The following is a 12,035-nucleotide window of genomic DNA, read 5'->3' on the forward strand; positions in this document are numbered from 1 at the left end:
ACACACACACACACACACGCACACGTTGCACCCCGCTTTCTGCCTCCCCTCTGTCACTGGGAAGTTAAAAAAAAAAAAGGATAAAAAGGAGCCAGGATCAAACAAAGTCGGAAAATGCCTGTCTGCCGTTCATCTGACAGCACTGCATCCTGAACCCTTTTAAAAGAGAGTGCAGAGGAAAAAAGAAAGAAAAATAGGACATATTTCGTACAATTTATGCAGCGTTAATTTTTCCAGCCCCCGCGTCGACTGTTTACACAGTCCTGCACATCTCAAAACCTCCCTCTCTTGTTCTGTGCCCCCACATCTCTCAAACCGCAATCCTTCCTTTACTTTTTCATCCCACCCCTCTCACTTTTTGTGGTTTATGTTATTCAGATTTTCATGGGTTTTTTTGTTTTTTTTCCTCCTGCAATTTTTTTGTCACAAGTGAGGATGCTCTCCCATGGGGTGGCTAAATTTACATCTCTACGTATGACAAACACAAACAAAGAAGGAAACAAATCAAATGTTCGGAAGAAAGAGAATAGGTAAAAAAAAAAAAAAAGGCCAAAAGAGGATGTGGATGTCAGCCTCAGAACATATGCAAAAATACAACAGAAACATAATGATAATCTATGAATAGATTAAAGTTGTGCAGCACCAATTGGATAGTCTAATGACTCCCTTGGAACAATTTTTAACATATTTATTTAAAGAGACGGCACATAAATCACCTGTGTGAAAATCAAAATCATCTCAAACCATTTCACCCACTGACAGATGTATAGACGAAAGCTTTGATGCTAATATAAAAAAAAAGGCATGAAAATTAAAATGATGGACGTTCCATGTCATCCAAAAGTAATCATGCGCCTGGCACTGTTCCACGTTTTGTTCCATTAGAACCCCCCCAAAAATATGTATTTTATTATACTTGGAATGTATGCACTTGGCTTGGATTCTGTATAATTCGGCTGAATTGACGTTTTTCTTTCTTTCTTTTTTCTTGTTTTTTTGGAAAGAGTCTTGGCACAACATGTGTTGGAATTGGAAACTGAATTGGAACACAAAGCCGTGCAATATTGTAAAGTGGACGGAAAATCGGTGTGGAGGAAAAACACTCCTTAGTTTCCAAAGGGTGGCATGTATTTTTATTCAGTTTCCTTTATACTTTGATACCCTGAATAAAATCCATACCAACCAAGTGCCTTCAGTAGTAAACTTACTCCACCTGTTGGTAACTCAATCTTAATCTAAATCCATATTCCATGAAGTCCTCCGAGGCGTCCTACTGAACATCGGCGAACAAACAAATCATGAAGACCAGAGAGCACAGCAGACAGGAGAGAAATTAAATGGTGAAGATGTTAGGTTGTTGAACAATGTCTCAAGCTTTGAATGTCATCTGAGAGTGGAAGGAGTACGGCACATGGCAAACCTACCGAAATTCAGCCTTCGTCTTAAGCTGAGAAGCAGGAGGGTGAGAAGAGAAATTAGAGAAGTGACAGAAACACTCACGTTTACTCTGGAGGTGCTGTGGCGATTTACGTTTCAGGAGAAAAAAAATCTATTGACAGGGACCACAGCTGGCCATTCGTTCCACAAATTTGGCATTTATGGAAGAACGGCAAGAAGAAAACGGCAATAGGGACACATTTACTTTTAGAAGCTGAGTAGGGACCACAGCAAACATGTGTAAGAAGGTCAGTTTTGGTGCAAAACTGAACTTTTTGCCTTGCATGTGACACTGATTATAAAAACAACAACAACAACAAAAAAAAAACATCCCCACTGTGATGCATGGTGGTGGCAGCATAATCCTAAGGTAATTATCTGGTTTGAAGAGGGAGTGTGATTGGAGCTGAAAGGAGATTGGTGGAACTACTTGCAATGTTCTCCTAGAATAAAAAAAAACAACAACAATTTGACTCATGGGAAGAAATGCAAGCTACATCTCAGCGTCGTATTATGTTCTGGTCTATCCTGTCACATCCCATTAATATGCATATTGTGATTAAATCTGTTTATTCTATACGATACTTTGGCAAGGTACTGTATGCCGTTTATTTCCAAAAAACAAAGGGTTTACATGGCAGAAGCTGAAGAGGTCAGACCTTTACTTCTACAACATCAGTGTCAATTGTCCTCACCTGTCAGGGATCATGAATCATTCAAGCTAAATATGACGGCAAGTACAAACATTTCTCCATGTTTGCTAGTGAAGGAAGCGACCCACGTCACCTACGAGTTATATGTTCCACCTTTAAAGTGTGCAGCTACCATGAACCCATTAGGATTCAGCAGGAAGTAGGATTCACCAGCAGTCTACCATCATGTCTTGAGAGGCAGGTACCTGTTTGGTCCTGCTGCTTCAGCATCCAAATACCTGGAGGAAATTTGGGAGGAGGCCCCTGTAGAAGAAGGGGGGGGATTGATCAGCCTCTACTTAAATGCAAGTGTGTGCGTGTGTGTCTGTGTTTGTGACAAGCAGAGGGGCCCTGCTGTGTTTCACCGCGTCCTCTCTGATACATTATTAATTAGGCAGTGTTTAGAGTAACGAGCAGAGCATTTGAGCAACCCCCCCCCCACACACACACACACTCCCCTCCCAGCCCTTGATGACATGCTCGTTGGGAATCCGCTGTGTGACTGCAGATCAGAGGAAGCGACAGTCTGACACCGCATCACCACCTTTCAGAAAAAAAGAGAAGAAAGAATCAGAGAGCTGAGCTCCCAGGGAGAAGGAACACAACACCTCCAGCAGTTTCTGTTTGCCTGCGTTAGCGGCGGTTTGTCCACCGACGTGATGCAATTACTTCTGTTCGACAGACAGAGCTAGTGGACGCCGATGACCTGGGGCTCAGACGTTATGCAAATGCACATTGTGTGTGTGCAAATCTCGCTCACTAGTAAATACAATGTTTTCTGTGATTATTCCATATTTTCATTTCACTTCGAGATCACTGCCGTTAACTAATAGCTTAAATGCTACAATGCCCATTTGTTTGCTGGAGCTCATTAAAAATCATAATAAAGTGGTAACTTCTGGCTCTCTTTGAAATCAAACCTCCTATGCTTCTCACAGTTAACTCGTTTCATTAATCTACAGAGATGCTGGTTTCAAACGCGTCCTATAAATAAATCCTCGTGTTTTGAGCTCCAGACTTTAGAGGGAAGCAGCAGGTTTTAATTACATTCATCCGATGGCTAACAGTTCTCTGACAGTTTGTTTCACAGTTTCCACACTATCAGAAATGCAATGCAGTCTCACCCTGGAGCATGATGTAGCTTTGTTCGCCACAGCACAAAATGGAGCAGTTTCACATCATGAATTCGAGAAGATGTTTGGTCTGTAAAATTACCAACATGTGCAGATGTTTTGTTGTGTATAAATGTGAGGGGGAACATTTTTTTTTCTCATTAAGCACCTTTACAAAAACAGGTCTCAAGGCATTGTGTTTTGTTCAGGCCTGTTGTCCAGCTAAATTCACACATGCTAATCATTTGCCACATAGAAATACAACTTAATCTGCATCCTCCACTTTAATGAACAAAACTTTATTAAAGGTACTTATATGAACTGAGAGGTAGACTGGCTTTTTTAAATGTATTCAAATGATATTTATACTCCAATTTAGTATCCACATGTTACCATTTTTACTCAGTTACATGCACTCTTTAGTTGTAAACAAACCACTTTGTACCCGTATGTACTTAGCCATTTTAATAGTGATGTGTCGTCCATATTTTTCATTTAGTAGAGAAGTGCTTTTGATTAATTATGAAGACAAATTATCATATAAATATTCAAAAATACAACAGACTGGCGACCTGTCCAGGGTGTACCCCGCCTCTCGCCCGGAACGTGAGCTGGAGATGGGCACCAGCACCCCTCCCGACCCCACTGAGGGACAAGGGTGAAGGAAAATGGATGGATGGATGGATATTCAAAAATACCCCAAAATAATCAAAATCAGTTTAGCTGCATATTATTTTCTGCGTTTCATATGCTACACTGCATTTCCATGTTGATTCTAATCTGCGTTTGGATGAGCTATGTCCAAGTTTGAGAGATTATGAGCCTCGATCAAATAAATATAGATAAGCAGACGAAAATAATTACAAGAATAATGACCACTTGAAGGAAGATCTTTACAAATTTAAGACATGTAACCACATTTCTTAATAATAAAATACAGTAGGTTTGGGCAGAACTAGGTCAGAACATTTGTTGCCAAAGAGGTTATAATATGAAACTACTGCACTTTTGACATTAAACGCTCTGTGGCAAACAGATCCAACAAAAAACAACTAAAACTGCAAAAAACAAACAAACAAAAAACAAAATGTCAAAGGTGTGTTCATTTATGTACTCTTATAACAGTCAGTAAATATCATATCTTTAAAAAACAGCTGGAATGCCTCCAACAGAAAATATGCTCTAAACATCTTCACAATGTAACTGGAAAACAATGCAAACTACAAAACCCACCATTTTTATACAAAAACGAATTGACACAGATTATTCTGTCGTATTTAAATATTTTCCTACTTTGGTTAAAATCAAGGAACTTGTCCCTAAAAAACAAAAACTCCAAAAAATCCAGAACAACAAAAGTTCTGCTGCTGTGGTTTGCTCACACCTGCTGTTGATCAGCTAATCAAATACATTTGATTAGTGGCACCTGGCTGCTACTTACTGCTGCTAATAAAGGCAGAGAGAATCTTATTCTCACTCTGCTCACGTTTGTGTTAAATCAAAAGATGAGGCAACAGCTTTTGTTCATTTCAGGTTGTGTTTGAGTAACGGTAAGACCTGGTAAGGAGCAGATGATTTATAGTGTGACTTATGAAAAGTAGGTGTGATTTATTTTTATGATTGTATGTGAGCTCGGAGGGTTTTTTTTTTTGTTTTTTTTGCCCTCATGATCACTAATTAATGTAAAACAGACTTGAATAACTTTTAGACATAACCATAATAAGATTTAATTTCTTCAAATTCATCTCCAGGAATCACACTGTTGTATGTTATAATTTAAGGATCTCCCAGTCAGGATCAATTAGCTCTTATTGACTCTCAAACAAACACAATAAATGCAATAAAATTGATAAAATACAAAAATAAGTGCTTGAAATGATCTTTTCCTCAGTAGCCACTGTTTCAGTGATGCTATGCTGCGAAATGAAGACACTGGCTGAAACTCATGCTGTATCATTGCTTTTCTATATATACTGTATACATCTATTGCACATAAAATACACTCTGTAAGTTTACCATCTTCTGTGCGTCTCTGATTGCTTTCCTAAATATTTAGCTGTAAAGGACCCAAGATACTCCCAGGCACAAACCAAGGACTGTTTGTTATTCACAAATCTTCTTTGTGACTTTGCTCTTTCAGATTTTTACTTTTGAATTTTTCTTCTTTTTTACATACTTCACCAAGATCTACACAACTTCAGAGGTTTTAGAGTTGGCCCTAAGTAGAACTAGAATCAAAATTTAGATTTGAACTAATTTTAAAGTTGCCCTTTATTGTGTGCAGACTTTGTGCTTCTTTCCCCAAATAAAGTTCTAAATAAAATGTAATTGTAAAAAAAAAAATGAAATAAAAGCAAAACAAAACACACTGAGCTTGTCAAAATCATCTCCAATAAAGTGACTTTTTTTTGTTCCTAAAGTATCAGCAATAATCAATTTAGCGCACTTGTAACCATTTTGCATTTAACTTCTAATTACTTTTTGCTTTACTATTCATTTAATGCTGACTTTGACACTAAAGGTGTAGTTACATCACTGCTATTTCACAGCACCAGTGGTTTGCACCATTTTAATTTTGTGCATTTTTTGGGATTGATTATTTTGAAACATTCTGTGTGAATTTGTTAAACTGCAAGAGCATTTAAATGAAAATGTAGGTTGTATTTTATATTATGATTTTTTATGACTGTAACTGCTTTATTAATTTGGCTGCACAAATCATAACATAAGATGGATGGCTTTGTGGCATTAAAGGATCAGTGTCAGGTTAATTTGAACTTTTTCTCTGTTCACTATCTTATTCTTCTACTTTGAAACTTGCATATGAAAATGGGCCTGTGTTTTTTTTTTTTTGAGTCTCATAAATAATGCAGATGCAAATCTTCCCCTACCAATCAACCTCCAACCTTTCTTTCTTTCTTTCTTTCCTTCTTTCTTTCCTTCTTTCTCTCAGTTCTGTCACTGTTTAGCATGATATTTGGGGTCACAACCACTTTCCTCTTCCCCCAAAAGCATGTTCACATTACACTCATCTCTTTCTGCTATTACTGTCTGACTAATTTGGTATTTTGCCATCTCTCCCACACTCACACTCCACCGCTAGTCTGCCCTTCAAACCTTCTGGGTCCGGCTGAGCGTCTTGTCTGCTTTATTACTGACACTTCTGCATTTCGCCTCTCCGAGGCGACTCCTGTGCAGCTAAGCCGAGACCTTATCATCTCTATGCACTTCTGGTGTGCATGTATCTGCACAGAGAAATGCAAAGGCAATAATTTAAAGAGTTTTTTATTTTTATTTTGCTTCTTATTTCCTGTATGGAGCATCACCGATGTTGCTAAATTTCAGCATTCCAGCGTCATGTTCGGAGCCCAGACTGTGGACAGTGTTGTAGTGCTGAAAAGGGTGATGTTGACAGCTAAGATTTAGCTTTTATTTTTCCAGGGGCTACTCAGCAGAATGTAAAAAGTGCCTCCATAAAGAAGTGTATCTGAGAGCGACTGCGTGTGATTCCACAGCACAGTTGATGATGACACCACCATCCCTCTTGGTGACAGATGCACTGTTGCATCCTCCCGACTCTCTGGCCCACTCTGGTTATGAATGTTGCTGGCATACCATAGAAATACTGGGGTAAGTCTTTATCTTCCCTCCTTTTAGTCTGAGGGTAAATTTTACTCCACAGAAAGCATTGGATAAAAAGAAAAAAAATATATAAATCCAGTGTATTCTTTCTTTATATTATTTTCCAAAACGTGATGCAAAAGCAGAAGTTTCAGAATCACATCCAGCTGTTTGGATAATGCATTTACCTGTTTTTATCCTTCACCTTCCAGCTGAAAGCTCAATCATGTCCACCATAGCACAGCAGTCCAATGCAGCCTGCTGGTATAGTGACTTGATAAAGTGGGGAAAACATGTTTGGCTCAGTAAATATATTTGCAATCCAAGTAACGCTCAAACGCAAAGAAATTAGCGCAAATTAGTCATAAATGCGAATAGAAACGGCATGTGGACTTGACACCAGCAAATGATATTCATCACATGAAGAAAAGAAGCGTCAAGAGGGAATTAAAAGACAAGAAAACAAATAAAATTGGTATAGCAAAGCAATCCTGCTGCCTGAATCTGATATGGCTTAGCCTTTACTGATGGCCTATAAAAATGTTTTCTCATTACCAACGTGTCACACAAGAAGCATGTCACGATAAGCAAACGGGTCTGTCGAAATCATAGCAGCATTGTTATTTGAAAACAGACTGATGGGACTGGTTGCAGACGAGCTTTTGCACATCTACAGGCCATAATCGGGGACTCAGACAAGCACATTTTCACTATTAAATGGTTAAATGGCTACAGCCAGATGTTCTCTGTAAAGTGTCTGAGAGAGGAGTCGAAAGCGTAATCAGAAAACTTGTCAAAGAGCTACATACCATTCATAAAGAAACCTCAAATTACAGATGTTCAAAAAAAGAAAATAAACAATGCATTATGTGTCGGGTCAAATAAGACCCTTTACCCCAATGGATGCCGTTGAATATACTAAAAATCACGTCCACGTGATAAAGCAAATAGACTTCATATAATTAAATGAACAATATTCTTGAAAAGAATTAAAATCCCAAATTTCCTTCCTTGCTTGATTGGATCCTCTTTTCACACACTGAACCAGCATACTAGGTTTATATGATTAGACTGTGAATCAAAAGGTAAATATGAGTTTGTATAACTCAGTTATCAGTTTCAACATTTCAAGTGTTTTGAAAAAACAAAACAAAAAAAAAAACAAAAAAAAAAACTTCAGGCTAAAGCTAAAATGATTTTGTTCTGTCTCTCTCTCGTTCTGTGTTCATGCGCACATCCACCCGCACACATGTAGACGTTTATAGCAGCACACCTGCAATCTGACTTTTCATTATCTCCCCCCCTAGAGCAGTCCAGGGGGGCAAACTGTGTGGCCGCAACAAGCCAAACATGCTTGGAGGCTGCAGCCACAGTGAAATGGGCCAAGCACCTGCCCCAGGTGTCAACAGGCCTCCTTGGCCCAGAATGCCAGGCTTCCTTCTGAAAGAGAGAAGAGATGGAGAGCCAGATAGAGAGCCATCTCATTAACTACTCCCCTGGGCTGCAACTAAACAGGGGGATGGAGAGTGTGAAGACCATGTCAACTCTGTGGATGGCCCTCGTGAACTGCGGTTAATTGAAATCTGATATATCTGAGTCCCTACTTGGAACCCAACCAGTCAAACAGCAGGCTGGGTTTCATCCTGCCAAGTGAAGCTAGGGAGAAGGAAAAAAAAAAAGAGAAAGAGCTCAATCTTTCACTTTTTTTTTCTCCACATCTTCCCCATCTCCAGCCTTGCAATCTACAGATTTATTGATTTGTTTGCGAGGTGTGAACATGGCCCATCACTGCTCTAGGACAGTAAGAACTGATCACAGAGCACAGTTTGATGCTTACATGTATTTTTTTTTCTTCCTCTTTTAGTGTGCTGACCTTGGCTGAAGTAGAATGCAGGTTTTCTAATATTCCCCACTCTTAGAGAGGCGAATACCAGCTGGGGATACAGGCAGCAAAGACACATCCACACAAAGAGCTGTTTAACTGTCCAGAGGCCCTCTGGGTACTCCACCTTTCACTTTATCCCTTTAATATTTCATGTCCTGGCCCCAGCCGTGCTCTGGCCAAATGCCTCTGCCTGGGTTACTGGAATATGGATGAGAGTGCACACTTACCCATTTACCTGGATGTCAGTGGGAAGTGGTTCTAAACAATACACCTTGCCTCCTCACAACTTCACCTCTGCTCACCTCACTGGGCCCAGAGCAAGCTTGTTAGAAAGAGGAGGAGGTAACGAAGGGGGTCAGAAATGGACAGAAAAATCCTACAAAGAGGAGTCTTGGGATAACAAATGCACAATGCCAAGTAGAGACGATGGAGGATGATTGTGCTTCTGTTAGAATTGACGGCTTTGTGTGAAATAAACATGCAAGCTGCACATTTAGTCATTGTGAATATATAAATGTTCTTGTTCTTGTGCAATAATAGCACATAGTACTGATTGTGATGGATTGAAACTTGTTTATATATTTACTCTTACTGGTACGTGCATATTGTACGCATTACAGATTTGAATGTTTTAAATTCATAGCGCGCTTGCCAGCAGTTTGAGTTAAATACAGTATGTTAATGACTCATTTTATTTAGTAGGTGTAGTAACCAAATGTGACCAGCAGGGGGAATCTAATGCTAGTGAGCTATTCAAGAGCAAAGAATCTCTTCCTCTCGATGTAGCAGAGGAAGGAAAGTGTCCATGGCTCGTTTATTGAATTAAACACCTTTTCAGGTCTGAGTTTACACATACAACTTATCTTTACTGATGTAATTTGGTTCACTAAATGCTAGAAAGCTTCTGAACACGTTTTGTTACCGTCTACATTTACATACTTTGTTGTTAGTAGATCAGGTTTAGCCACAACTAGCAAGTAGCTCACAGCAAACGGTGCTGTCCCATGTCTGAATGTGGCTTTATAATGTGTATGCTAACTGCAGACAGCCTTTGCACACGAGATGATAAATTCTGCATATATTTTAATAAATTAATTGATGCCCTATTGAGCACAAATATTTAGGGGTTTTGGAAATGGAGTTGTACAAAAACATTGTAGTTATTGCTGAATGTTGGTTTATCTGTTATTTGTTACTGTCATATTTGAGCATAATGACTTATTAGTCTTCGTGGCATCTTTGTTCTGCATTAATGTAAGTCACTCAGGCAATACAGACTGTAGCGGAGGAAAAAACGTGTTCCTGGCTCAAATATTCTCCCTTTTCAGGACTTTTACACTTTCAGATATTTTGCAATATTGAAGCATCACAATATGTCTTGTCAAAGTGAAGGCTGTCTTGGGAGAAACAATCCAGTTGTCTGTGATGGTTTATACTTAGACGTCCAAGTAGGAATGAACTTTAAAAATGTTTCAGCAACTGGAAACACAATTTTCTCCAGGAGCCATGTCCTGATGAGTCATAATGCTTGTCTGATTGATAATTTTCATCAAACTTAAAAACGATTCTTAACGCCAATCTATTTGTGACATTAGATAGTACGTCAAAAGCTCACAAATGCGTATAACTTATAAACGTGGCTTGTCTTTAATGTTCACTAGTTAAGTCACCTGATTACATGAAAGCGAAAGTTTAAATTCAGTGCAACCTTGTTGAAAATATTGCAAGAAACTAATAATGGTTGATTTGATGAAAATCATGTAATAATTTTTTCCTTTTTTGCATTTACTTATGAGACAAGTTAATTCATTTTAAATTTCCTATTTTTTTTACCTTCTGTACTTTGCCTCTTTAAAAATGTTTAAGCATTTATTTACCAATTTCCCTTATTCATTTTAAGTACTTGCTTGTTAGCAACCTCTGTGTTGGACTAATTGCACAAAGTTTGAGATGGGCAGCCTCAATGAAAGACCTCACTTAATGCAATTATGTAGCAGCTTAATTGTTCTTTAATATCTATGCATAAAGCCAATGCATTACATTGAGTAATTATGGCTAATGACTGTTGTGGGAAAGGGGAGCAGGAAGAAGTGATGTGCGTTGAAAGAAAGCGCTGAATTCGTTTGTGCCTAATAGACCTTTTGTTGAATTGGTTCCGTCCGCATGAGATAAGGGTGTTAAAAATTAATGATTTATAACTATTGAGCCAGCAATCACATTTTAATTAGGCAGTAATTTATGATAATTTGTCTTCTTTCACAGCAGAACAGTTAATAATTGTTAATTAGGCGTTGATGATTTGTCCTTTGAACATATACCCTAGTGGTCGATTTTAAGTCCATGAGCAAAAAGAAAAAAGCCTCATCTGAGTATTTGTTTAAACACATGTGAGAAGGAAGAGAAAGAAAGAATTAAAAAAATATTAGACAAGTACGTAAAGCAGCAACATGTCATGTCCATCTGCACCATCTCTGCATTGGCACCAGATTTTCTCACATCACCAGGCTGGTTGTCTGCGCTTGCCAAGTCCATCCATCTATCTGTCTCAGTGTGCCAAGGCTGCAGACAGAGAAAGGAGACAGGAACACACTCCAGGGGAAGTTCCAACAGGGACACAGTTTCAGGTTCAGAGGGAGAAAAAAGAACGACCGCCATAAAAAGACTGAAATCATACCTTCGCCAGTCCTTTTCCAAGCAACTGTTATTTGTTTTACAATTTCTAGGGTCTGAAAGTGCCTGTGTTTCTAAGTCTTCGGGTCACAAAATTGACCCCAGGCTGCTTTCGCTATAAGTGGTAGCAGATTGCTGGAGGGGCTTTCCGCTCTATTCTGCACTACCTGCTAACCAGCGCGGCTGAGAATTTGTTGTTTTCTCTACCTGGACTTGCATGCAGACACTTTGTATTTGATTTAATTCTTTTCATATGGGAAAGAAAAGACGTGGCAACTATTTCTGACATAGCTAAATGTTGCAGGACACCGGCCTGACCGGAGTTCGACGCTTTTGCTTTACATGTTTCGCTCTTGGTACATCTTTCAAACAGAAAAGATTATTGGTGCCACACCGCCCCCAATCTCCCTTTGTATATACTTAATCATAAACTCCTGCCTAAATAACCATCCTAACGCAGACTTGATGACGATTTAAAGGTTAATAAAACTGCATTTTTCAATTTGAGTTATTGTAAGATGTTAGAAGTCCTCTTCGTACCATCTTGGACGAGCTGCTTTAACCTCCAGGACCAACTAATCTGGATTTATATAAAAAAAAAAAGACTCCAACAGACTG

General features: G+C 38.8%; 1 long non-coding RNA gene across 1 annotated transcript; it reads left to right on the plus strand.

The window, feature by feature from the left end:
• Positions 1-4,715: 4,715 nt before the first annotated feature.
• LOC103146256 (uncharacterized) lies at positions 4,716-10,532 on the plus strand. The gene is made up of 3 exons (XR_477106.2): positions 4,716-4,801; positions 6,683-6,871; positions 8,727-10,532. It is a non-coding gene; the product is annotated as an uncharacterized LOC103146256 (long non-coding RNA).
• Positions 10,533-12,035: the final 1,503 nt, after the last annotated feature.

The sequence above is a fragment of the Poecilia formosa genome, unplaced genomic scaffold, assembly GCF_000485575.1.
Source record: "Poecilia formosa unplaced genomic scaffold, Poecilia_formosa-5.1.2 Scaffold5, whole genome shotgun sequence".
In the NCBI taxonomy this organism is placed as follows: Eukaryota; Metazoa; Chordata; class Actinopteri; order Cyprinodontiformes; family Poeciliidae; genus Poecilia; species Poecilia formosa.